General features: G+C 45.8%; 1 protein-coding gene and 1 pseudogene across 1 annotated transcript in view; both read right to left on the bottom strand.

Moving 5' to 3' along the window:
* LOC121466453 (UL16-binding protein 1-like) overlaps window positions 1-27,177 on the bottom strand; it is a 79,591-nt gene that overhangs the window by 33,592 nt on the left and 18,822 nt on the right. The window lies entirely within an intron of this gene.
* Window positions 21,090-21,223, bottom strand: LOC121466659 (annotated as a pseudogene).

Consider the following 27,177-nt stretch of genomic DNA (forward strand, 5'->3'; position numbering starts at 1 on the left):
ATGTGGGAGTCACCACTGCTTGTCTTTACTCTGTGTTTGTGTGTGAGTGTTTTGTGTGTATCTGTGTGTCTGTATATCTGTGTATCTTTCAGTTCTATTTCCCTGCATTGACTAGTCGCTTTCTCTAGTATGTGAACACCTGGCTTAAGAATTGTGACCCTCTTGTTGAGGACCTGAATCTTTTTTTGATTCAGTTAAGTCACCCAGAGAGACAAAAACAAAGGAAGCAGAAACAAAAACAAGAACCATTCACCTGTCCCATTTCGTGAATGGGTCACTTGCTTAGTTCATTTCTTGACTCCTGCTCATGGTCAGGGTTGGCCTCTGTGTGGAGGTGAAGAGAGGCCAAGCTTCTCATTCAGGCCCCTCTGCCATCTAGTGCAATGCACAGGTGAAGAGAAAATAGTTTCCCAAGTGAGCATTCCCTCAACTCTACTTCCGCACCCCTGCTTTAAAAGGTGGAGGACACGGCAAAGGAAATTCTATTATCATATTCCTTTTCTCCAGGAAAAGTGATCTCGTGAGGGATTCCCCTCTGTAGGTTGTGGATATGTTTTATTTCCATTGGTTAATATAGAATCTGCACGGGCCAATGGCAGCGAAGAATAAAACAAGACAGGAATTCCAAGCATAGATAGAGGAAAAAAGGAGGCGGAGTCAGAAGGAGGCCATGTAGCAGCTGAAGGAGACACTGGACAGAAACTTACCGGTTAGCCACTAGCCTCTGATAAAGTAATAATAGAAATGGGCTAATTTAAGATGTAAGAGTTAGGTAAAAATATCCATAAGCTATTGGCCAAAGATTGTTGTGACTAATATAATTTCTGTGTGATTATTTTGAGTCTGGGTGGCTGGGAACGAACAAGAAGCCTCCAGCAACAGTGGTCCAATGTACTGATGACAGCACCAATTTATGTGAAGAATAAAATGGACATCTAGCTGTAATGGCATTTCTGCTTGTCTGTGATGGTGTGGTTCCAGGTTTGAGGAGGGGCAGTTTTTAAAGTCCTTATTCTGACAGGTCTTCAATATCTTCACTATCTCCACTATGCAGTGCTATAGCAATTAGAGACAAAGTTTCCACAGTGACTGCAGGAGCAGAGACACAATGTATTGTATCCAATCAAACCATCCCCATTTCTGTTGGCCAACCCTCACCAGAGCAGGTTTCCATGAAAGGCATACTCTCTAAACCCTTAACTTAACAGGCCTTCTCGGACTGGTTGTTCCTCACAGATTCTTTCTAAGATAATGGGCCATCGTACATCCTTGATGTACATCTTTCCTTATTGGTAAGGGCAAGCCTCAATTGTTCTTGCTACAGTAGTTTACTACTGAAAAAAGTTGCACACAATGTTATTTTTAGGCATCTTTTTGTCTCAGGCACGTTGTAGGAAGGGCGGGTGGGCATGACAGCAAACACCTACTACCTCAGCTCTTGGGAGATGAGTTAAATGACTGCTACAAATCTAGACCAGCCTGAGTTGCAGTAGAAGACTTCAAACCAAAACCAAATAAAACCAAACCCCAAAAATCTAGTTGAAAAAATTCAGACTATTGAAAACACACACACACACACACACACACACACACACACACACACACACACGCACACACTAGAAATAGAAATATCACCCACCTAAAGTTTTCTAGAGGATGATTCTGAGATGGATAGAGTTTTAGAAAGAAGAATTTGAAATTAATTTTGATTTTCTTGGGGGCAAGGTCTTAGGTTACCACAAAACTCCTGGCCTTTCTTTCTCTTGTAGTCTGCCTTTGGCCATTTCACTTTGTGTTATTCAAGAGTTGGGAAGAAACGGGGAGAAGATGAAATTTCTCTCTGCTAATGAAGCTGCCCTTGAAGTAGGTTAAATTCAAGGACTAAAGTCAGTCCTCAGGTGGTGGTCTGAGATAATCAATAGCTCTCACTAACCAGGCTGTCCATGCTGCACACCCCTGAACCAGTCAGTGGCTGTGCACACAACACGTGAGGCTTATTTTATGAACTCATTTAAACTCTGCAAGATTAGTAAGTACCTGTTTTCCAAAACACATGTCAAGCCATGTACCTCTATTTGGGAGTTGGAGAGCTGGTCTCTACAGTAACAGAAGTAATAGGTGGTGATCTAGGGTAATTTCACTGGCATGAGGAGGAATTTAAGACTTTATTTTGTGAAATTGTTCAATGAACATTATTTAGGTGAAAAAATTCAATCAAGAATGATCTTAGTTTTTAAGGGAAGGCTTTTTAATATGGAATTTCCATCTGTGATATATTTAAATTCTAGACCTCAGCCAACAATAGCAGAGAAAGACCCCTGTAGCCTCATTAGATGCAAAACAAGCAGGTATGTATTGCAACATTAATGACTTTGTCTGCCCCAGAACCTTGTAAAAAAGGGGAACCATAAACTCCACCAAAGCCATTTTGCAGTCTATCCATAAGAGCAAACTGTCAATATTGAAATATAATACTAGCTTGATCAGATTTGACGCCCTGACAAAGGCAGGGTTTGCTATTTAGGAGAGCTCAGCCATCTTGCCTGACGACATTAAGCTGGAGGTCCCATCTTATAGTCTAGGCACTTCACCAGGGATTTCTAAGTTGAGGTAGAACTCTCAGCGTCCCTAGAACAGAGGCCTAACCCGCTGAAGCTGTCAACAGAAATCCCATTTGGGATGTGGAAGGAAGTGCAAGTGTCAGACTTTATTATGCATTTTTTCAGTCTCAAAAAGGGCAAATTAAACTCCATACAAGCTTAGAACTTCATTTCTTATTTTTCTTGACCTGTGGCATGTATTCAGTGATAGGGGCCAATCTTTAATTTCTGAATGCTTACATTTGACCAGCACATGTTGGACTCACTGTTTTGAGAATTGCCTTAGGAAGGAAAGGAAAGTGCAAAAGCAGACAAAGAAATCTATAACCTTCTCGGTCTTTCCCATTTGTTCAGGCCATTCTTTGACCCAGCTCAGAAGCATCAGCGACAGGGATTGGATTGCTAAGGGATGTACCTGAACCAGTGTTTGTGGGCTCCTGCTTAGGCTAAGTCTCTCAATTGGTTGCCTTCCCTGCAGCAAAGGCTCAGCAGCAGTAAAGGGGAAGCCCATGGGTGGCAGACACCATGGGGTTCCCTCTCCCCAGTCCTGACTGACAGAGCACTTGAGCACTGTGTCTGCAGCCCTGGAGCATTCATTTGTCAGGAAGACATATGAGACAGAGAAAAAGAAGAGAAAATTTGGGGGTAAGAACCGCTGATGGGATCTAATCTCTAATTAATCTGCAACTTGGCCTGTGCCAAAGTCATTCATTGATTTTTTTTTCTTTTTTTAAAATATTTATTTATTTATACATATGAGTGCTCTATCTGCATGTATGCCACCATGACAGAAGAGAGCATCAGATAGAGGAGGGCACCAGATCTCATTACAGATGGTTGTGAGCCATCATGTGGTTGCTGGGAATTGAACTCAGGACCTCTGAAGGAGTAGGCAGTGCTCTTAACCACTGAGCCATCTCTCCAGCCCGATTTTTTTTTTCTAGGTGAGGATGAAATTTCCTAGATCTAGAGAGGGAAAGAACCTCACCTTTGTCTTGGGAAAGAGATCAGAAAAATAGAAAACTTAATCCTGGCGGGGGCGGGGGGGATGTGGGCAAGTGGCTTGGAAGCGACTGGTGGGGGAGTCTGTAGGCATCTTACTCTGAAGTAAGGAGTGCGAAAGAGGAAGAGAGAGAAAAGGGAAAGGAAAAATGGGGGGAGAAGAGACTTGTGTTTTTTCCTCCTTTTGTGCGCACACGGAGAAGTGTGTGGAGGGTCATGAGGAAGGGTGTCAGACTGTGTGGTCTTGTTGGGCATTCACTGTCGCGCTGGCAGAGGGATGCTTTTGGGTCTGTTCTCCGCCCCGCCCCTTCGAATTTGTCACTTTGGTTGCTTTTTTGAGACCAGATGCCAGGTGGCTGCGGTGGAGGTGAGCACTCCGCCTGGGAAGGCAAGGACTAAAACGCCGGAGCCTCAGCCTCCCCCGGGGACGCAGAGCGCAGTCGGACCGAGGCAGGGGGCGCCGGCTTCAGGAGGGATGCTGAGGACGATCGCGGTGGCGACTCGGTGCGGTGGCGGCAGGAGGACACCAGGCCCGGAGTGCCGTTCCTCTGGACTTCTCCACCGGTGTGGCCTTCGTACCAGAGGCGCACCGCGCGAGAGAGCGCAGGCCGGCTAGCACAGCGGGAGACAGAGGCACTGGGAAAGGGGCTGGGCCACTTCGCGTACAGGCTCACCTGCTGTATGCGGTGGAGGAGCCTCTCGCCAGCATCTCTCTCTCTCTCTCTCTCTCTCTCTCTCTCTCTCTCTCTCTCTCTTTCTCTCTCTCTCTCTCTCGCTTGTGTGTGTGTGTGTATACAGGCGAGCCAAGAAGACTCCGCAACTCGCTTTGAGCATAGACATCCTCACTAATAAAAACATTTCCCTCACTTGGGGGAAAGTTGCACGGGGGGGGGGGCGGGGGGAACAGAAAAAGAAAAAGAAATAAAGGCTCCTCTGGATTTTTTCCCTCGCTTTTTAAGGGAGCATGGCCGGACGCTGGTCTGGAATTGGCTGCGTCCCCGCGGGAAGGAGGCGCATTTTTTCTCGGTGCCGGCTGGTGGGCGGGGCGCGGGCGTGTGGGAGGGGCGAGCGGAGTTGGCGGGGACCGTGAGTTTTGACAGAGGCCATCAAGCCTGGTCTGCCTCGCGACCCCTGCGCCCGCTCTTCTGCCCTTCTGCTCTCAGGAGCTGCTGTCTAGTGCCAGCTCGCATCCTTGCCCAGGTAGGGCGGCGGTGGCCGGGCGTGAAAAATGGAGGAAGACAGGGGGTGGGGTTGGGGAAACGCAGGAGCAGAGGGGTCAGCCAAGTACCCCGCCAGCCTCCGACCTGAGGAGGAGGCAAACTTGAGGGAGCCGATTGCCAAGGGGCGCGCTGGCGGACAGAAAACTTTAATCGCTTCCTGGGGGTCGAAGAAAAGGGGGAGGGAGTTCTGTGATCCAAACTCCGCGTTCGCTGCCCACTGCGCGAACCTGAGAGAAAGTTGACCTGCCCAGAGGTTGCTCTGCACCTGGTCCGCGCGAGGCAGAGGTGTCTGTCTGTCCATTCTGTCCGCCCCATGCTCCCTGATAGCCAGGGTAAGAGATTGAACCGCACTGCCTGGTCGCGTGGGTCAGGGCTCTTGCCCCATCCTTCCACAGGTGACACGAAGGTAAACGTCGCGTCTATTTCCCTTCTAAGTCCTGCAGCCACCGCCCAACTTCCTTTTTCTCTTCTCTCCCCGCTGATAATTTTTTTTCTTTTTTGGGGTGGGGGGGGCGCGAAAAAAACGGAGTCTCTTTCCTTATGCAACTTCCTCTGGCGCCCTTTGCAAGTCCCCCCCCCCCCCCAAATGGTTATCCTTTGTCCTGCTCCTTTGCCACATCGGGGCCACCTCCAGAAACAAGCATTTGAGATCACTCAAAGTTCCCAGGCTAATGGGCCTTCTGATAGCCCAGGACCACAGGCTGCTCTGTCCCAGGGCCCAGGACCATGCCAGGGGCCACAATGACATTGAGTGTATTTTCCCTTCTGCAGGTGGGTCAGTCTGACTTCTGCCCAAACAAGGTGCTTCTCCAATTAGACACTGCCATGAACTCCACCCAGGGCCATTTCCTAGGACTGACAGATTGTCCTGGGTACAATTAGAGGCAGAGAACTCAGTACTGCCCAGTGCAGCAGGCTGGGTGAGGCTCCCAGTGGCTGCTGAGGCAGCAGTGACAATCTGACAGTGAAAGATAGCAACTCCTGACATGGATCCATGACTTTTCACTAAAGAATACCTGTGGTGGTAGCAGTAATAGAGACACTTCCTCTTCGTGGTGTCACCTGGGCTGGGTCACCCCACTGACGGAGGGTCTTGCTGTGATTCACTCCCCCTCTGGAAACACTCCCACAGACACAGAGCATCTCAACCATTCTCCATATCTGCTAATTCAGTCAGGCCGACAATGGTGACCACCGTCAAAACCCTTGACAGTTTTTTCCTCTGTGTTTTAACTTACAGTGTCTACTATAGATAAACACAGCAGGGAGGCAACACTGACATGAAGAACACACAGTGCACTACAGACACCACTACAGCCTCCCCCACCCCTGCCCTACTGCACCCTCCTCTCCCAGTAACTCCCGTTCCCTTCTCATATATTCATGTTCCGCTGCCCTTCTTCATCTCTGCCTTATACCCTCTCTCCCATCTCCTGGACCTTCTTTTATTTCCTGGTTTCTCCCCACACCTGCTCCCCATTAGATAACTATATTTAACTTTTAGAAGCTGTGACCCAGAGTGAGTTCAAGGTTGTTTCAGGTCTGGGCAGAGCTGGGGTTCCTGGGACTCCCTGGCCAAACACCATAGCCAACTCAGAGAGCTGAGGCCAGTGAAAGACCTGTGTCCTAAAGTATGGGGAATGGAACCAGTGGATCCACACTGAGGTTAATCTCTGTCCTATAAATACACACACACACACACACACACACACACACACACACACAAACACATACACCTTCACAAACATACAGTTCATCTGTAAAGCCACACTTAAAAGTGACGACAAATTCAATTTTTTTCTACCAAGTATCTGGACTTCTCCTATGTAAAATCCTCTTCTAAAACAAAGAAAAAAATCATTCATGTTTATCTGATGAGTGCTTCATTTATGTGTAATTCTCTGCACTACGTCTGTGCAGTGCCCATGGAGTGGGACAGAACACAAAACTACTGGACTTCATTCTTTCTTGGGCATCTTCAGAGGGTGGGGGCACTGGTTCGGGGAGGAGCCTATGTCCTCCTCCAGCAGAGGCCTGCATCCTAAAGGGCAGGACCTGCTTAGTGTTGGGGACAGGAGGTGAAAGTTTCTAACTTGAAGGTTGTGCTGTGGCAGTTACAGAATTATATTCAGAGGTTTTGACATTCACTAGGGATAACATTTTTGAGATGAATGTCTTTGAAGAGTGAGTGCCATAACTTGGTTAAAATATTTTCCACATAAAATTACTTTGGCTTCAGCATATCTACAAATGGGCATTTTGGTGGATGGGGGGGTATGAATGGATTTTTGACATTAAAATACAGAGAAAAATAAGGGACTGAGGTAATCCTCCTTTTTTTGGACATCAGTAGAGGGGTAGGCTTAAATCTGAAAAATGAGTTTGGTATTTACATGTTCTGGCATGAGGCAGAGTGAGATAAACAAGAGGTAAAGCAGGAAGAAATTAAATGATTCTGGCCAGAAGCCTAAAGTATTCCCCAGTTCCACAGCAAATGATTAGTGGAGGTGGAAGGCAGACAAAGAAGCTTCATTAGCATATTGCTTTTCTGGGGGAAAACTGGTCTAATATGGGATTCCCCTCTGTATGTTGTGAGTATGTTTTATTACCACTGTTTAATAAAGTAGCTGTTTTGAGCCTGTGGCAGCACAGAATATAACAAGGCAGGAATTCTAAACAGAGACAGAGGACAAAAGAAGGTGGAGTTACAGAGATGCCACTTAGGCATTGAAGGAGACAGACACTGGACAGAACTTTACCAGTAAACCACAAACCTCATGATAAAATACAAAATAATAGGAATGGGTTCATTTAAGATGTAAGAGTTAGCTAAAAGTAAGCATAAGCTATTGGCCAAGCAGTGTTGTGATAAATATAGTTTCTGTGTGATTATTTTGGGTATGGGTGGCTGGCAACAAACAAGCAGCCTCTACCAATAGTGGTTCAATGTACATAAATTTATATGAAGAATAAAATTGACATCTAGTTCTAATGGCATTTCTGCTTCTCTGTGATGGTGCCCTTCCAGGTTTTTTGACAAGTGGTGGGGGCAGTTTTCAAAGTTCTTATTCATCCAGGTCTTCAATATCTTCACTACTTCCACTATATAGGGCTACAACAATTGGAGACAAAGTTTCCACAGTGACTTCTTGGACAGAGATACAATGTATTGTATCCATCTTAAGATATCCCCGTTTCTGTTGGCCAATCCTCACCAGGGCAGGTTTCTATGGGAGGCATACTCTCTAAACCCTTGACTGTAATAGGCCTCCTCGGATTGGTTGTTCCTCACAGACTCCTTCTAAGATAATGGGCCATCATACATGCTGGATGTTTGTCTTTCCTATTGCTGAGGACATGCCTCCATTGTTCCTTCTACCATAGTTTACTACTGAACAAAGTTCCACATAATGTTACTTTTGGGCATCTTTTCATCTCAGGTACCTTAGAGGAAGGGCTGGTGGGCACGGCAACAAACACCTACTACCTCAGCCCTTGGGAAGCTGAGTTAAATGACTCTAAGTCACACTAGAAATGGAAATATCACCTAAAATTTTCTGGAGAATGACTTTGAGATGGATGAGATGGATGGAGTTTTAGAAAGAGGAATTTGAAATTAATTTAGATTTTCTTAGAGGCATGGTCTTAGGTTACCACAAAACTCCTGGCCTTTCTTTCTCTTGTTTTTGCCTTTGGCCATTTTATTTGTGTTATTCAAGAGTTGAGAAGAAAAAGGGAGAAGCTGAAATTCCTGCATGCTAATGAAGCTGTTATTGAAGCAGGTTGAATTTAAGGATTAAAATCAGTCCTCAGGTGGTGGTCTGAGGTAATCAATAGCTCTCACTAACCAGACAGTCCCTGCTGCACACCGCTGAACCAGTAACTGTGCACAGGACATGTGAAACTTACTTTATGAACTCACTTAAACTCTGTAAAGTTAGTTAGCACCTGTGTCCCCAAAGCACATATCAAGCCATGTGCCTCTATTTGGGAGGTGGAGAGCTGGTCTCTACAGTAACAGAAGAAATATGTGGTGATCTGTTTCTCTAGGGCAATTTCACTGGCCTGAGGAAAGAATTTAAGAGTTTATTTTCTGAAACTAGTTCAAAGAACATTCCTTAAGTGAAAAAAAATTTAATCAAGAAAAATCTTTTTTAGGAGAAGCCTTTTTCATACGGAATTTCCAACTGTGATATATTTAAATTCTAGACCCCAGGCAACAACCGCAGAGAAAGACCTCTGTAGCCTTCATTATATGCAAAACAAACAGTACAGCTGGGGGCGAAGCTTTCCTTTACTTTCCCACTGCTTTTCCTTTTCCCTCGGAAAAGTGTTGGGCTTGCCTCACCATCTCTGAAATCACACCTTACTGTTTTATTCCCCTTTCCCTTCATCGGAAACTCTCCTGTTGGTATCAAGGAATGTATTGCAACCTTAATGACTTTCTGAGCCAGAACCCTGTAGAAAAGGGGAACCATAAACTCCCCCAAAGCCAGTTTGCAGCCCGTCCATAAGCAGAAAACTGTCAATATCGAAATACAATACTAGCTTGATCCAGATTTGATGCCCTGACAAACACAGGGTTTGCTATTTAGGAGAGCTCAGCCATCTTGCCTGAGTACATTAAGAGGGCTGTCCTGTCTAGGCACTTTATACCAGGTATTTCTAAGTTGAGGTAGAACTCCCAGCACTCCTTAGAACAGAGGCCTACCCCCTGAAGCTGTCAACAGAAATCCCATTTGGGATGTGGAAGGAAGTGCAAGTTTCAGACTTTATTAAGCATTCTTCCAGTCTCGAAAAGGGCAAATTAAACTCCATACAAGCTTAGAACTTCATTTCTTATTTTCTTGACCTGAGGCATGTATTCAGCCCCTGGGTAGCAATTGATGTGAGACCAGGGCCCACTCTTTAATGGCTGAATGTATACATTTAACCAGCACCTGGTGGATTCGCTACTCTGAGAATTGCCTTGGGGGCGGGGAGGAAGGAAAGTGCAGAAGCAGACAAATCTTTAGCCTTTCCCATTTGTTCGGGGCCATTCTTCGACTCAGCCGGGAAGCAGCAGGGACAAGGATCGCAAAGGAAAGCACATGAACCAGTGTTTTCGGGCAAGCCGCTCAACTGGCTGCCTTCCAGAGGCGAAGGCGCCCCGCAGCTGTAAGGAGGAAGGAAGTTGAAGCCCTGGACAATCCCTGGTGGAGACGGTGGCGGCGCTAAAGCGGTCGGCGGAGGGGAAGGAGGGAAGGGGGTTCTCCCCCACTTCTTTGCGCCTCTGGGAAAGAGGAGAAAACTCAGGGTAGGAGTGGGCAAGTGACTAGGAAGCTACTGGTGGGGGAATCTGTGGGCATCTCACTCTGAGGTAAGGAGTGCGAAAGTGCTTGTCACTTTGTGGCTTTTTTGACACTGCCTGCCGAGTGGAGGCAGGGGAACGCTGGAGCGCAGGCTTCGGGAGGGGACCCTGGGGACGGTCGCGTTGACGACTGGGTTCGGCGGCGGCGGTAGGGCGGGAGCCCGGGCGCGCTCATGTGACCTTCGCGCAGGCGTCGCACCTGGAGTGAGCGAGAGAGCGCGGGAAGTTCAAGTGCGGGAGACCGAGGCAGTGGGAAAGAGGCCCGGCCACTTTGCTTCCCGGCTCGACTTCGGAGAAAGGACCGGCTGAATTTGGCAGAGGCAGGCGCCTCTCGCCGACTTCACAGGCGCGCACAGCCGAGCCGCGGCGAGCCCGGCGGCCAAGAGTTTGCCTCTGCTCTCCCCGCTCGCCATTTCCCGCGCTCGTCGACGCCGACTGTGAGTGAATTTTCTGGAGATCGCCTCCAGTTTCCGCCGTTTGGGGAAAGTTACAAGGAAAAAGAAGGAAAGAAAGAAGAAAGGAAGGAAGCCTCCGCTGGATTTTTTTTCCTACCCGAGGCAGGAAAGGGCCTCTTAAGGGGGGCGCGGGCCCGGCATTGGGGTCCCCGCGGGAAGGAGGGCGCCATCCGGGCACCCGCGCAGTCGCGGCCGCGTTCTTTTCGGTGCAGCGCTGGCGGTGCGGGCTTAAGGGAGAGGCGAGGAGCGGCGGCGAGGGACCGAGGTGCCTGCAACTCATTTACAGTCGCTGGCGGTGACCAGAGCCTTGGAGTTACAGATGAGGATGTTTTTGTGGAGTGCTTAGAATCTGAACTCAAGTCTTCCTCTTCATGCTTTTGTGGCTGTCACTTTAGTGAGCTCTCTCTCAACTCTTAATTACTGGATTCTATTCTTGTTGCGCGCGGGGGGGGGGGGGGGCTATGTTTTGATGCAGGGTTTCTTTGTGTAGCCCTGGCTGTCCTGGCTCTTTTCCTGTAGACCAGGCTGGCCTCTCACTCACAGAGATCCTCCTGCCTGGGCCTGAGTGCTGTGATTAAAGGCCTGTGCCTTTAATTTAATTAATTAGCATTTCAGCACCCCCTGTTCTACTGACAGCAATTTCTTTCTTTTGAATTGAGAAAACCAGAACAAAGTGGTTATGAATGGAGGCCTTAATAAATATTCAATGGTAGGGAAGAGCTGGGAACTTTAAATATCTGTGGAGTCTGAGCTACAGTTTTGTAGCTAAAATTTATGGCAGTGTGGGGGAGGGGAGTTAATTAATTAACATGTAATGAATATTTAAGTATCTCATATGAATAAATTCAAGAAGGCATTACTTACTTCTGCCAGATACCATGTCTTAGGGATATAGCATAGACTTGTGTGTTTTTGAAAATATCTCTATGGGGATATGTAGTTTTGTATAGTTTTTGTCTAATAAGATCTCTTTGCTCATCTTGGAGGGTGCTGGCTTAACCCCAGTAAATAATCCAGGACCTACCCTTAGGATACGGACCCATTTGATGGGGGAAACTACAGCTGGGTTAGAATATCTCAATAGCACTTTCTGTTATTTATTCTGTTTCTACTCTTTAATCTTTCTCCTTTCCCCGCAGGCTTCCCTGCCTCCTCTGTCTTGAGTATTAAAGAGTTTGCCAGTTGGGCTGTAGAGATGGCTCAGAGGTTAAGAGTCCTGGCTGTTCTTGTAGGCTGCCTGAGTTCAATTTCCAGAAACCATATGTGGCTTACAACATCTGTAATGAGATCTGGTGCCCTCTTCTGGTGGGTGAGCATACATACAAGCAGAGCACTGTATACATATGAGATAAATCTTTAAAAAAGTAGTTTGCTAATTCCAGGTTTGGCAAAAGTAGAAAGAAATGAAAGTTAACTTTCCTTTTAAATTTTATTTATTTATTATTAGTATTACTCTGTGTGTGTGTGTGTGTGTGTGTGTGCGCACCATTTGCAGAGAGCCTGCATCAGTACAAGAAGCTTGCATAGACTCTCCTGGAAAAGCAGTTACAGGTTGTGAACTGCCAGGCCTGGTGGTGTTGGCCTTTAGCCTTTAATTCCAGAACTCCAGACGCAGAGGCAGGCAATATCTGAGTTCGAGGTCAGCCTGATTTATAGAGTGAGATCCGAGACAGCCAGGGATATACAAACAAATCCTGCCTCAAAAAAGCGAAACAAAACACATGAAAGGTTGTGAGCTTTTATGCGAATGCTGGGAATCCAGTCTCAGTCTTCCAAAAGAGCAGCTGGTGCTGGTGCTCTTAACTCTGACTCATCTCTCCAGCCCGAGAAGCTACTTTAAATTGACAGTTTTTTTTTTGTTTTTTTGTTTTTTTGTTTTGCAGAACTTTCCTAAATGTCTTAGGTTCACAGAGTTAAGGGAAAAGCACAGCCTTGCCGACAATTGTCTTCAATAGGGAGAGGGTAAAAGGAAGGAAATGGAGGTGGGGAGGTGGCTAAAAAGGGCTGGGGGCGGCGCGACAGTGGCAAGCCACGGGACAGCAGAAACACTGAGGGTGCAGGAGGGGTGGTAAGAAAGGGCCTGAAGGGGCAAATGAGTCTGGGGTGGAGGAGAAACTTGAGAACGAGGAAGTGGAAGAGAGCTCGCTGGAGTCTGAAAGATTCAGGGTGTGTGGAGCTGCAGGAGAGGCAGGGGCACTGCTAGAACAAGGACTCAGAGACTCCTACTTTGGCAAGAACTGGAACTTCCAGGGAGGCACTGGGTGTGAAGTGGGCGTGGACACCTCACAGGGCAGGCACTTTCCTCTATAAGGTCCTCAGACTCTGTCTGCCCTCTGCGCAGATACCACCAGCAGGTGCGGACTTAATTCATTCTGTATCTTCCTGATTCTTCTGCTCACTGTCCCTGAGGCGCAGAGCTGCGGGTGGCGGGGTGTGGGGGTGTGAGAGCCCGGGACAACAGAGTTCTCCTCTCTTAGTTCACAGGGAACCTTCCACGCCATAGGGACCACGGTAGGCAGGGAGGGAGAATCAGAGCCCCGGGGCCCAGGAGGAACCCCAAAGAATTGTAGGAAAAGATGGGAACTAGGAACCTACTGGAGCATGGGGAAGCCTGAATTCATCACCCCAGTGCTCAGAACTTTCGCGAATCCCTGTATCGAGTCCTCTGCGAAGCTGTACTGAGGACCCCTAATCTCTCCAAATCTCTCCACAGTTTCAGCCACACCTGTCGGTAACCGGCTCTCAGGAAGGAACCATGGCAAAGGCTGCAGCCACCCTTTGCGTTCTACTAAGTTGCCTGTGGCCAACGGTGCAGGCTGGTGAGTTCCTAGGGTCTACATGGAGGGACTTTGCAGCATGGGGGACTAAGTTAGGAAGTTCATTTTACTCCTGGCTATCAGAGAGCTCCTGGGCTCCTCCTAGTCTTCACAGGGCAGCCACTGGGTGCCCTGGCTGACCCAACCCAGAAGTCAGAGGACTGAAGAGGTTAGGGGGGAGTTATGGAGGAAGAGCGGGGCAGGGGCTACAAGAATGAAGAGAACTAGGTGGCAGAAGGAGATATCTGGTGGCCTCCTGGGCATCATGGGTGGGGGGCGTGTAGAAAACCTAAATCTCAGTCATCAGGACTGGACGTGCTGGGCACAGTTGAAAACCTCTTCAGAAGGTGGTCTCTGCCCAGCCCTTTTTTCTTTTTCTTCACTCCTTCTCTTGTGGTTGTTTTGTTTTAAACAGGATTTCCCAGTAGGGCCCATACTATGGAATCTGCATGGATCCCTTCTCTAACTCAGTCTTTCAAACGCTGGGATAACAGCTTTCTGTCACCAGGCTCAGCTCAATTCCCAAATGATACTTAAACCACCCCAGCCTGCTCAGTCCTCTTCCCTGCCCATCTAGAATTCCTAACTTTCCCTTCCATAAAGTGCCTTTTAGCCCCTCTCCCAGCAAGTACAGTCTGTGCCTATGTCTGAAGACACCTCAGCTAATCAGGGACTAAAACACCTTGTGCTCTATGGAGGACCCTGGGAATGGTCTTGGGTGTGGACCTATGGAAGCGTCTGTTGATGTTTCCAGGCCCATGTTGTCTGCATCCTGGGGAGATGACATCAGATAAAAGTGTTCATTGGGCAGGAGTGGGTTCTCTTGTTCTGGAAATGGCAGACAATATTTTTTTTCAACCTGGCAGCCTCACTATCTCTCTCTCTACATCAAATCCTCAAGTCTGCATTCAGTGTGACAGCAGCAGAAGACAACGAGCTGTTGACGGGACAGCATCTTTGGACTCTGTCCATTCTTCTCACCCCAGATTAGGGTATATCCCATGTACCATTATTGGTGGCCAGCCCAACAGAGTGTCTCTAAAGGAATTGCCAAAGCTGCATGCTTCCCACTCAGCAGTGGGTTCTGTGATGCCTATGACTTCTGGGTCATCTAGAAATGAGAAGAGGAGGTCCTGGGTTTAGCGTCTCTTGATCTCTCCTTTGCTGGCAAGTGGATTTCCTGGATCCCATGACCATAAAGGACACTCCTTGTAGCCTGAGGTGCTTGGTGAGGGAGAGGTGGCAGCTTACTTGAGAGCTGACCTCAGTCTCTGCCTCTAGATGAGGAAAGATTCCACAACCCTCTGGGAACAGGACATTCACGGTCGCTTCCAAGGGTTCCCACCTGAGTCACAGGGCAGTTACAAAGATACAGGAAAAACCACTGCACATGCTGTGTAGCTGAGTGGTCCCTCCTTGTTGGGACCTGACCTGTCCTCTTAAGAAGACAGTCTGATTGTTTTTGAGGCTGTTTAGCTATAAATATTTTTAGATAGATTATTTTATGTGCATAAGATCTTGACTGCATTATGTATGTGTACAATATGTGTGCTTTGAAACCAAAACACCATACAATCTCCTAAAACTGAAGTTACAAGCAGGTGTGAGCTACCATGTCATTGCTGGGAATGAACCTGGATCTTCTGCAAGAACAGAAAGTGCCCTTAACTGCTGTGCCATCTCTCTAGCCTCAGTGGTTCAGCTTTAAACAATGGACACAGGAGCCCTGGGTCGATCACTTTCAGACTCCTGTTCATCTCTTTGCCTTTAGTTATTCAAATGCAGTCACGTACGGGTGGCTAAGCATCTATCTTATTTAGGATTTGTGTGTTCTGTTTGTCATGACCCCCTTAAGCAGTTAAGCTTTAAGTTGGGTGGGTCTCCCTTACTCATCTATGAACCACTGTCCTTGATGTTCCTGCCTCCTGACCACTCCACCTGATGGCATCTTTTCTGTACCATATTTTCTGGGACTCAGGAATACAGTTTCCTAACCCCACCCCAGCCTTGAGTCATCAACACCATCCCTGAGCTTCCAGCAATGCTGGTGCCCTTCTCCCTGGTCCTTCTCACTGTGCTTCTCAGCAGGGATGCTCCAGCATCCACAGACAGCATGGAGTCTGCACACTTCCCCTGGAAATGCTTGCTGTTCCATCCACTCTGGCACATGCACTTCTCTGAGATTTTTTTCATCATCACTCCTATACTACCAGATTCAACCAGCCTAGATTTTCTTTGTCTTACAATGTGAGCGTGGTGATCCTTTAACCAGGTCCAGGAAGCCATCCCTGGAGCACTGCAGTATGTCCAGGGGATCTGGCATGTGTTGTTCTGGTTTCATTTCTATTACTGTGATAAAATACTTCCCCAGAGCAGTTTTATTATTTTTTATTACTATTATTATTTATTATTATTTGACACATTTTGAACTCAGGGACACTTTCTTTAATCACCATCATAATTCACTGTTCTGCTTCAGCTAAATCAGTTTCCTTTCATCAACTTCTCACTGTATTTTTCTCAGAAATCCCTGATGCATAGTCTATCTGATCCATCTAAAGTGCCCAGGTTGTGACCTTTAGTTCACAACCACAAACCTCCACTCTGGAGGGCTCCTGTTCATGTCCACCAATCTTCCAGCAGGAGGCACTGAGTGAGAAAGGATCCCAGCCATTAAAGAACAAACTCAAATCTTAAGAGGAGAAACAGGGAAGCAGAGTGGGGGAAACCGTGGAGGTAGAAGAAAAGATGGCAGTAGAGGCAGAGATGAGAGGAAAGAGAAAGCTGGTCAAAGGAGACAGGAAAGGACATCCCCAAACCTGCAGCAGCACACCTCATAGCAGAAGATTTGGAGAGGGAGGAGGGAAAGAGGGATTTTTAAAATATCACTTTGCATTTTTCTAGTGTAATGATATTGCAAACTTGTTAAACGTTCCTATAAAATATTGTTTATTTTAGATTTCAGGTCTACACACACACACACACACACACACACACACACACTCAGAGGAGAATATATGTGTGTATGCTTCACTAGGTTTTGCCTACTGGTTTGTGCCGTCTGCTGAACAGAACAGTTGTAGTATACTGTATCTTCTGTTGCCATTAGTAAAAGTCTGGGAGACCAGGGGCCATAAGTGTGCTGGGAAACAACTGTCTGAGGAAGGGGAAAGAGCTTGGGGCTTCGAGCAGGTCACAGAGATCTCTTCTTGAAAATGAGCTAGGGGTGTGGTCTAACAAAGGGGAATCTGGACTCTGATGCCCAACATTGTTGTGTGAAGTGGCCCAGTGGGTACACACATGAGTACTGTGCTCACAAGTGACAGCTCCCCTTCCCATGCCAATTCGCAGCAAAAACTCCAGGAGGCTTTTCCTGAATTCCCAGGCTCCATATTGAATTTACCATGTGTTCTGTGATGCCTCCTTTCCCTGTGTGTTCAGTAGATTTTCAGTCCCAGGAACAGATACTATCTGGCATATTTTATTCCTCAACACTTGATTAAAGTCACTAAAAATACTTGTGAGATAAAACCCTCTGGTGACACTTGGTGCATCTGAGGGTCCTACCACCCTCAGACAATCAAGGAAATGAGATCCAGAAGCTGGTGGACATCTGGAGCAGAGGTTTCTCCTCCTGCTCTTTTGCCCTTCAGAAGGATTCTGCGTGTCACAGAACCGGGGTTCCTCTGGCTTCCTGCTCCCACTTTGTACCTCTCCTGCATGTTTCTTTCACAGCTCCACACACTCTTAGCTGCAACTTCACTGTGGAGGCTCGGTCCATAAATACAGACTCCACAACACAGTGCTCAGTGGATGGAGTGCCTCTCCATCCCATTGATAATGACAACAAAAGAAAGGAGGGAAATGCTCCAAAGGAATGTGCAGATTTGTTCTCAAAACTAAAAGACATTGAAGAAGAGTGGAGGAGCAAGCAACATACCATGGAACGAGAGGGAGACCCGACCATGGGTAAGTATAGGACAGGACGCAAAGATAGAAGGTGCTATTCAGATCCAGGAAGGGCAGAGCCCATGTGGGAAGGGGGCTGTGGCTGTATGTGCATGAAAGAGCTGAATACTATTTCAGGCTGGAGATACCTGGTACCCATTGGGTAAGAAATAACAAGCTGGGCAGGAAAGAATACAGTTCCCTGAAGCATGTGGAGAAAGCCTTGGCCTTGGAGGGGGTGATGGTTCTGTAAAGGATAGAAGGTGACGGTTTGTGTGTCCTTTGCAGGTGATCACAGCTTGCAGGTCACAGTGGTATATCAATATAAAGAAGGAAAACTCATTGATGCCTACTGCAATTTCACTCTTGATGAACAGTATTCCTTCATCTTTAATCTAAAGAATAGGACATGGACAGAGAGTCATAATAACATCCCAGGTATAGACAAATGGAAGAAAAACACCGAACTAGTAAAACATCTAGATACATTCTTACGACATTGTGGTCTCTGCCTCAAGAAATTATTACTGCACTGGGAGAAAATGCCAAGTAAGTAGTTAGATGGATTATCACTAGGAAACCTCCTTATGGTGGGGAAGACATGACAGTTATCTTGAAACTCTGATGATTTCCCTATGTGAATGTCAGCATATGTTCATAATGGAAGATCTGGTAGACTGAGTGAATGAGTTCTTGTTAGTCTTCCTACCTGGGAAGCCAGGGGTGACCATGAGGATCTCTCTTCCCATCTCACCTCCCAATGTTTCTCACTCCATACAAACCAAGTGCCCAGGCACTGCATGGCCTGCTAATGGGCCCCAAGTCTGCATGCATCACTGAACCTCCAGCCTTTTCTGCCTCAATTATAGCTGCCCTTCCACCAACTCCACATCACTTTGAAAGGATTTATTATCCTTCTCTGGTGCAATTAAACAGCAACAATTGCCCTGATATCAGAATGTTGTAACCACAGTTAATATGTCCTGTGTTTGATGGTTCCACAGGCATTTGTTTTCTTTGGTAATGGAATAAACTCTGCAAGGACATTGTCCACACAGCTCCACTCCTCTCTCTACTCAGGAATTATAAACAGTTATTACACATGAGCCCCTCGGGCTGCCTGGAGAGAAAATGTGCTGACGGAGATTTGTTTTTGACTTTATCCAGAATTTTCTTGACTTTTTTTTTTAAAGGATCAACATCAAGGGCCCCAGATATTGGAAATGTTACATCTCCCACCCAGCTTCCATCTGCCATGAACACCACCCAGCTTCCATCTACCACGCAGCCCCCCAGTAAGGGAGGATCTGGTGTCACGGCAGCAAACATAGCCATTGGAATCGTCCTGTCTGCCATTATTTGCATTTGCATTTGCATTTACATGTGTGTGAAGAGGAATTCTTGCCAAGGAGGTAAGGAACAGGCTGGGGTCTCACTCTGGTTCTTGGTAGGGTAGTCTGCTGAGGACATGGAACACTTGTCCCACTGGGTATCAGGGATGTGAATTCTGGTCTTCATGCTTCCATAGCAAGGACCTTACCCACTGGGCAATCCTCCCAGCCCCAACACTGACATTTTGACTGTTCAGCTGCCAGTTCAATATACTATGTTCCACTCAGACACTAGGAACTGAATGGAAGCAGCTCCCGAATGCCTCACTTACATGTGCCACCACCATGACACTTGCCATGTACTCACTGCAGAGACACTGGTCAAGTTATCTTCACACCATCAATTAGGATGCCCCATCTTACTCATTCTGTCTCTCTTGTCTCCCTACAACACACAGCTGAGTCACTGCTGACATTTTTATTTAAAGAGACAGTGAGTTAGGAATGTATTCATAGTGGTTTAGTGGGATTTGTCTCTGTGATCAAAGTATTTTGTATACTGTTGATACTTACAAGGAGGAACCACAAGCTGCCTGTGCTGACTCACTAAATACCACGACACAAGAACATGTTGAAGACACATGTGGATTAGCATGGAGAGTAGTATGTGATAGACACCTGCCCAGCAGAGAGGATGCAATGAGATATAACTGTAGACAGACATGGAAAGTACTGCCCCAAGATCAGAATCACAACCTCAAGGCTACACAATTTCCAGCTACACTCATTTCCACGTAGGAAATACTTATCACCTGAAGAGTCATTGGCCCAGTCATTGTGGTGTCCCCATGGCCGTGAAAAGTTAAACACTACAGGAGGTGAGGTACACACAGGCCATTGGCACCTGGTGAGGTCCATTCAACTTAGGCTGAGGAAGTGGCCCACATAGGTGCATGAAATCCTCTCCCAGTATGCGTCCTGGGCATTGCATTTGCTCTAGTAAAGTTTTCGTGTTTTGAATCTATTCACATCACAGCAAAGGAACAAGAACTTGGGGAGTCAGTTCTTCCATGTTTACTTGTTGTTCCAGAGATTCAGCTCGGGTTACCATGTTTGTACCATCAGCTCTTTAGCCACAGGGCTGTCTCGCTGACCTAGGACAAGGAGTGGCCACAAGTTGTGGTGTGCTCTGGCCCAGCAGGGTGACCACAGGGACACTGCTCGACAGTTCTGTTCAGTAGGAAAATGTGCAGGAAGAATGTAATAAAGACACTTATCAACTAGTTTATCTATTTGTTCTCAAGCATTTCAAGTTCAGTTTTCTTTATGTAAGAACATGGACGTGTGAGTAGCAGGAGTGAGTCTGAGAGGACACATATAAAAACTTTTCAGAATGTAAACTATTTCAGACTTGGAATTGTCTGATGGAGTCATTTAAAGACCTACAAGACTATTCCTTGCTCTGATGTTTGCATCGTAATAACATATTGTTTAGGCAAAATGCTATTAGTGCAACTTATATTTAATGTCTGGTATAGTGTCTGATCAACACAGGGGCATTTAGCTAGTATCCCAGCGCTTGGCAAGCAAAGGCAGGAGGATCAGGAATAAAAGGCCATCTTTGATTGTGTAGCAAGTTTGAGCCAAACTACAGGAGGAGACCCGATCTCAAAGTAAGAAAACAGAAGATGAGGAATTATTATTATCATTCTTTATCACCATCACCATCCTTATCATTGCATGGGTGCCGATAAAAAGTTTATTGGATAATAGCACCAAATGGAATACTCTGTGCAATAGTAGCTATAGGTTTATGATAGTCTTTAAGACAAAAACAAAATAGACAAAGATTATTGAAGAGGTGGCACAGCAGTACATACTTAGAATTATAGCACTCAAGAGGGTGAGGCAAAAGGATCACCAAGTCAAGGCCAGCCTGGACAGCATGGTGAGATCCTGACAAAGCAAACAGTCAATCAATCAAAGCAAAACAAAAAACCTAATCTTGTTTGATCAATGTACTTTGCTAGACTTTAGTGCACATGGATCTACGATGCTAATATTTGTGTCCTTTAGAACTGAAGTGACCTGTTTACTAAAGCAAAGTGAAGCTCATTCTCAACACTGTCGTGGTTAGATTTTGCCATATGCCGTCTAGAGCGAGCACAGGGAAGTGTGGTGAAGATGGGCAAGACTCCGATTTTCATTTATTATTTCAAAGTATTTCCTATAAGCACGCTTAGTGTAAAAAGATATACATCTAATATCTGTAAATACAAAGTTCTGTGTTTTATTTTGCTTTTTTTTATGAGCAGGTGTAATTATCTCATGATCATTTTTATTTATTTTCCACTCTAGGGAAGATGTGTTCCAAATTATGCATCCTAGACTCCTGCATTTTTGGAACTCGCAGGGGTCAGCACACCCCAAGTGCAGTGGGTGAGCCTCGCCCTGAGGAAACCATCTGCATGACCGTGATGTCTCCTCTGGAAGGTTAGTATTGAAGATAACATTTCATGAACTGTGAACTCGGGTGTGGTTGCACACACTTGTCAGCATGGGACTTGAGAAGCTGAGGTAAGTAAGAGCCTGTGGTACACGGGAAGTTCCATCAAGCTCAGGCCACAAATAAAACCTAGTCTTAAATGAACCAAAAAAGTATAGTAAAAGGCCCGGAGAACCAGAAATGCTGGTTACTGACCAACCTTTTACTTGTTTTAGTTTTATTCAGTTTCTTTTAAAATATATTTCAAAATGTCATTTTCATTTGAAGGACAAAATAACAGAAAGGTTTGAAATAAATACATCCAAAAGAAAAAGAAAAAAATACCCTGGGAAGCTGAGCTGCACAGTCTGTGAAGCGGGGAGAAGAGTCCTCCTGAGATGAAGTAGAGTAGGATGCAGATGTGCAGGAGCCCCCTGTAACTGACACCCCTTTTTCATCACTAGGTGATTCTCCACACTGCTCCTCAGCTTCCTCATCTTAGTCTGATCCACAGTGGTTGTCAACAGCTTCCTCTTGAACCTCTTGGGAACAATCCCCATCGCTCTACATCACAGCCAGAGAAGAAAACCTGATGGGGGGCTGGAGAGATGGCTCAGAGGTTAAGAGCATTGCCTGCTCTTCCAAAGGTCCTGAGTTCAATTCCCAGCAACCACATGGTGGCTCACAACCATCTGTAATGAGGTCTGGTGCCCGCACCAGAATACTGTATACATAATAAATAATAAATAAATAAATATATAAAAAAAGAAAACCTGATGATGTTGGGAAATCTGTGCCATGTCACTTCTGACCAAGCATGTTGTGAAATATTAAAGTTGACCATCTCCATGTCTCACTTTATTAAGAGGGAACATGTCATTGTCTCCAGCGACTGCATCTTGCTTTATTCCTGTTCCCTTTCTCATTTTTAGACTGCGACCTTGGGGAGATAGGGCTGTGCCCTGCTCTAGGTTACTCCTTACTGTATAAGATGATGGCTTTCAGACTGGGTCTTGCCCATGGCAGCTCCATTTTACAAGCAACAGGTTGATGCCTGGGCATCTCCTGTGCACATAGACATGCTTTCTGTCCAGTGCCACCCATAAAGGAAAGTCAAAGACATCACTGATAGACACATCATAATCAATTAGACACATGATGACATGTCATAACCATATCTAATCTGGATAGTTTTATGTCTACTTGATACAAGCTAAAGTTATCTGAAGGGAGGAATCCTCAATTAAGAAAATGTCTCTATATGATCCAGCTGTAGGGCATTTTCTTAATTAGTGGTTGACGGCAGAGGGTCCAGCCCAGCCCAGTCTAATGTGGGTGGTGCCATCCCTGGGCTGGTGGTCATGTGCTCTACAAGAAAGCAATGGAGCAAGTCAGTAAGCAGCACCCTTCCATGGCCTGTGCTTAGATTTCTGCCTTCGGGTCCTGCCCTGTTTGAATTTCTGTTCTAGTTTCCTTTGGTGTTGGACTACAGTGTGGAAGTGTAAACCAAATAAACTATTTTTGGTCATGGTGTCTCACCACAGCAATAGAAACTCGAAATAAGACAACATCTGAAAAATCAGACCTGATAAAAAATTTAAATATCCCAAACTGAAGAAGGAACAACACCCTCACCTGGACCCAAAAGAAGAAAACACCTGTAACAGGCTTTTCTTTGGTGGTGGTGGTGGGGCACCAACCAGCCCCCAAATCACGACACAGAAACTTGTTAGCTTGAATGCTTGGCCTTGTCCTGTTCTCACTTCTACCTAGTTCTTACAATTTAAATTAACTTGTTTCTCTGTATCTATGTTTTGCCTAGGAGCTTTTAACCTTTCTTTCTGTATGTCTTACTTTCCTGCTGTCTCCATTTCTGGCTAGTTGGCGGCTGCCCGTCTTCTGACCCCAGGTGAGTCCTTGTCTTCCACCCTCCTCTTCTCTCCTCATCTCTGAACCACATTTCTCCTCCTAGTTATTCTGTCTGCCCAACAGCCCTGCCTAGTCCTCCTCTACCTAGCTACTGGCCATTCAGCCTTTGTTAGACTAATCAGGTGCCTTTAGGCCAGCAAGGTGAAACAGTAACACATCTTTACATAATTAAACCAATGCAGCATAAACAAATGTAACACATCTTCACATAGTTAAGGTAACATTCTGCAACATAAGCAAGTGTAACACACCTTCACATAGTTATTCTTCGACATAAATAAATGTAACACATCTTTACATCATCAGCAAAGGCATCATAAAAAAATGTAACACACCTTCACATATGCATCTTACATAGTTGAAATACTATTCCACAACACAACCTAACACAACAATATTATGCCCACCTCCAACCTCACCACAGACTCCCATGCGTGTATCAAGAGACCAACAAGGAGAGAACTGATTGTCCCCTGTGCTTCAGCTCAGTGCTATCACATGCTTCTGTTCCTACCTATGTAGTTCAGTCATCCTGACTCTGTCCCTCCCCTCCCCTCCCCATCCCATGGTCCTGACTTTACCCCCTGCAGCTCCACTCAACCCTGAACCTGGCTAAGCCCTGTTAGTCTGCAGCTCTCCAGCTGGCTCCTTAATATCTTATCTGGACAACTGCATCTGAACCAATCTCTACCTCTGTGCTGAGTGAAGCTTCTGTGTGTGGATTCCTTAATCCTTATATGACCATTCCAAAACACATATCACATACAAGTACATACATGATACAAGTATCTTCTTCTGATATTCCCTAACATACACACATACATCACATATATGCAAGTGTGCATGTGCACACACGCACACACACATGCACATACATACATATACTGTCTGATATGTAATATAAGATCTGAGAGTAAAATTAGTAAAGGATATTGGAATAAAAGAACTCATATTTGCCAGTGACCACTTATCATAAATAATTGGAACTCTTTGGCAAATTGTAGCCAAAGAAACTGATATAAGATTGTGAATTCATCATTATTCAATAAATACTAATATTGTAGAAAGATACAAACATATCTATCCATCCACCTACATTTCTGACAGCATATTCATGGCAAGGTAGTGTTTGTTAAAAAAAAAAATCGAATGAGAAAGCAGGCCTTTAGCAAAGTAATCTGAAACCTGAAATACACATGTTTTATCAATCAAGTCAAACCACTTGGTGATATAAATAGAATTCATCAACTGTGCCAGAGACTCAAGAACAAACACCAAGCTTGCTCTGTTGACCCAGGGTCTATGGCACAGTGTAACATTTCACTGTTCAGGTGACACCTGACCCCTGGGCTAGAATACAGGAAGCCTCCAATCCAGGTAGATGAAGAGTCAGTGGTAAGAGGGCTGGGCAGGCACATGGCCTCATCTGTGAGGGGACCCAACTCATAAGGTTTGTTTAGGTAAATTAAGTGAAAATTAAAGCAGAACAGAAAGAAGCAAACCTCACTCAGATCACATCCCACAGATCACAGCCTTGTGAACAGGTCTCTGTGACCTGACTCAGCTCAGCCTCAAAGCCATGTGTGTCCAGGCAAGCATGGCAGTTTCAAGAAGGACCATTGCTGTAAGCACTATTAAAATGTAATAGGAAGTCTCCTTTTGGGCCTGATGCTCTCTAGTCTGAAAGCCTGACTTGTGTGACTTTATCCCCCTCCCAGTGAGCACACAAGCTCAAGGGCAGTTGAAGATTGCTTTGACAGCAGCCAAAGACTTCAGCTCAGTAGTGGAACCAACTTTAGGTTTCAACTGCCATGAAGAGACACTATGAGGACGGCAACTCTTAAAAAAGGCACCCGTTTAATTGGGGCTGGCTTACAGTTGCAGAGGTTTAACCCATTACCATCATGGCATGGCAGCTTTCAGGCAGACATGGTGTTGGAGAAGAATTGACAGTTCTACATCTTGATCTTCGGCTGGCCCAATTTGAGCTTCTAAAAATTCAAAACCCACCTTCACGACACACTTCCTCCAGCAAGGACACACCTTCTCCAACAAGGTCACTCTGCTTAATAGTGCTACTCCCTGTGAACGAAGCATTCAAATGCGACTCTGTGCTTGCCAAACCTATTCTAACCTCCACAGTCACAGTTCAGATGGCCTTGCTGTTCTCTCTCTCTCTGCCTGGAGGGCATGGGATGCATCAGATAAAGAAAACACACTGGCCTGAAGCTCCTAAAATGAATGTTTCCTGGCCTATGACACTAGACTTGGCTGGCCATAGAAAAGGTGTTTGCTATTATTCTAGAAGTGGCATGAGACCCCAAACTCACTGTCTCAGATTGAATGGCAGGCACAATGCTTAGAAGACAGCAATTTGAGTGTCTCTAGATGACTACCTGGATCCTCACCCTGTCCTGCTGTGCTAGATGTAGCAGCAGCTGTGTTAGGAGGGACCTGTGAGGTCTCTAAGGACATGACACTCCTGAGCACTGGGATGTGCCATGGGCAGTTCAGCCTTGGACCCTGAGTCCAGGTTTGCACTCCCAGTTCTCACTGCTGACACTACTGGGCCTCTTCTCCAAGGCAATCCAGACTTCAACTTAATGGCTTCACACAGTGGCCTCTCTACTTGGCCTCCATTCAGGGACATTCCTGACACATGCCTGGCCTTAATGTCTTTATTTCTTAACTCCTTTCTTTATCCTTAACTCTAAACCCAGCTCAAAGGACCAAAGCTGCCAAGTTCTGATGTTTCGGGATTGGAACAGTGTTCCCTCATTCAATTATATCTTCACCTGTTTTCTGTCTTTCTTTCACTGTCTGTTTGACTGTCCTGAAATGTGCTCAGTAGACCAGGCTGGTCTCAAACTCAGAGATCTGCCAGCCTCTGCCTTCCCAGTACTGGGATTAGAGGCATGAAACACCATACCAACCTCTAATCTTTTCTTTAGATTTTTTTTCCCCATAGGTTGGAAATTTAGCTGGGTGGGATCTTGCCCTGAGGCCATTTCCTTTCTTCCATTTCTTAAACAAATTATCTCCCTGAACACAGAGCTTAGTTCCTTTCTATTTACTGGTGCTCATGTTCTCCTCAAAATTTACATTTTGTAACTTACCCTCCTCTGCTTGCTCCTTTGCACTGTTAAATCTTCAATGAAATTGCCACTAACATCCACACAAGAGTCTACACTAGGCTGTTTTGAGATTCCTTCTGCCAACAGATTTAATGCAAAACTCTCCACTTTAGCCTCAGGCAGACACTTCCTAAAGGGCAAAAGGCAGCCAGTTTCATCACCAAAATATCAAAAGAATGAACTCTAGGCAACATGGTAAAATTTTTGTCCTCTGATACCTGCAGACTGAGCCCCCCACAGTTCATCAAATCACACTCAGCACCACTGTCTTCCATGCTCCTACTGGTATGGACATATAAAGCAGTGTTTAAACCATTCCACCATTTTCATAACTCAAATATCAATGTCCAGATTCTTCCCCCAAAACACGTGGTCAGGCCTATCACAGCAATATCTGAGTCCCTGGTACCAACTCTGTCTTATTTAGGGTTTCTGTTGTTATGAAGAGATACCATGACTATGGCATCTCTTAAGAAGAAAGCATTTAAATGAAGGTGGCTCGCTTACATTTCAGAGGTTCAGTCCATCATGATCGTAAAGGGGAGCATGGCGGCAGATGTGGTGCCTCAGCTGAGAGCCTTACCTATTGCAGGCAATGGGAATTCGACTGACTGTCACACTGAGGGAAGCTTGAGAAAAACATACCTTAAAGCCCACCCCCACAGTGACACACTTCCTCCAATAAGACTACACTTCATCATCAAGGCCACACCTCTTAATAGTTCCACTTACTTGGTGGGCCATTTCTTTTCAAATCACCACAGTAACTAAGGCTGTCTCTCTAATCAAGAGGACAGGTGAACTACCAGGTGGGCCATTGAATAATAGTAGTTTAAAATAAAATATCATTTTTAATGTTAGCATATCTCCTTGTGGCAATGATTAACTCTATGGCTTTTGTTGATCA

This window comes from Microtus oregoni, unplaced genomic scaffold, assembly GCF_018167655.1.
Source record: "Microtus oregoni isolate MIOR12 unplaced genomic scaffold, Mior012 000033F_ref0000390, whole genome shotgun sequence".
Classification (NCBI taxonomy): Eukaryota; Metazoa; Chordata; class Mammalia; order Rodentia; family Cricetidae; genus Microtus; species Microtus oregoni.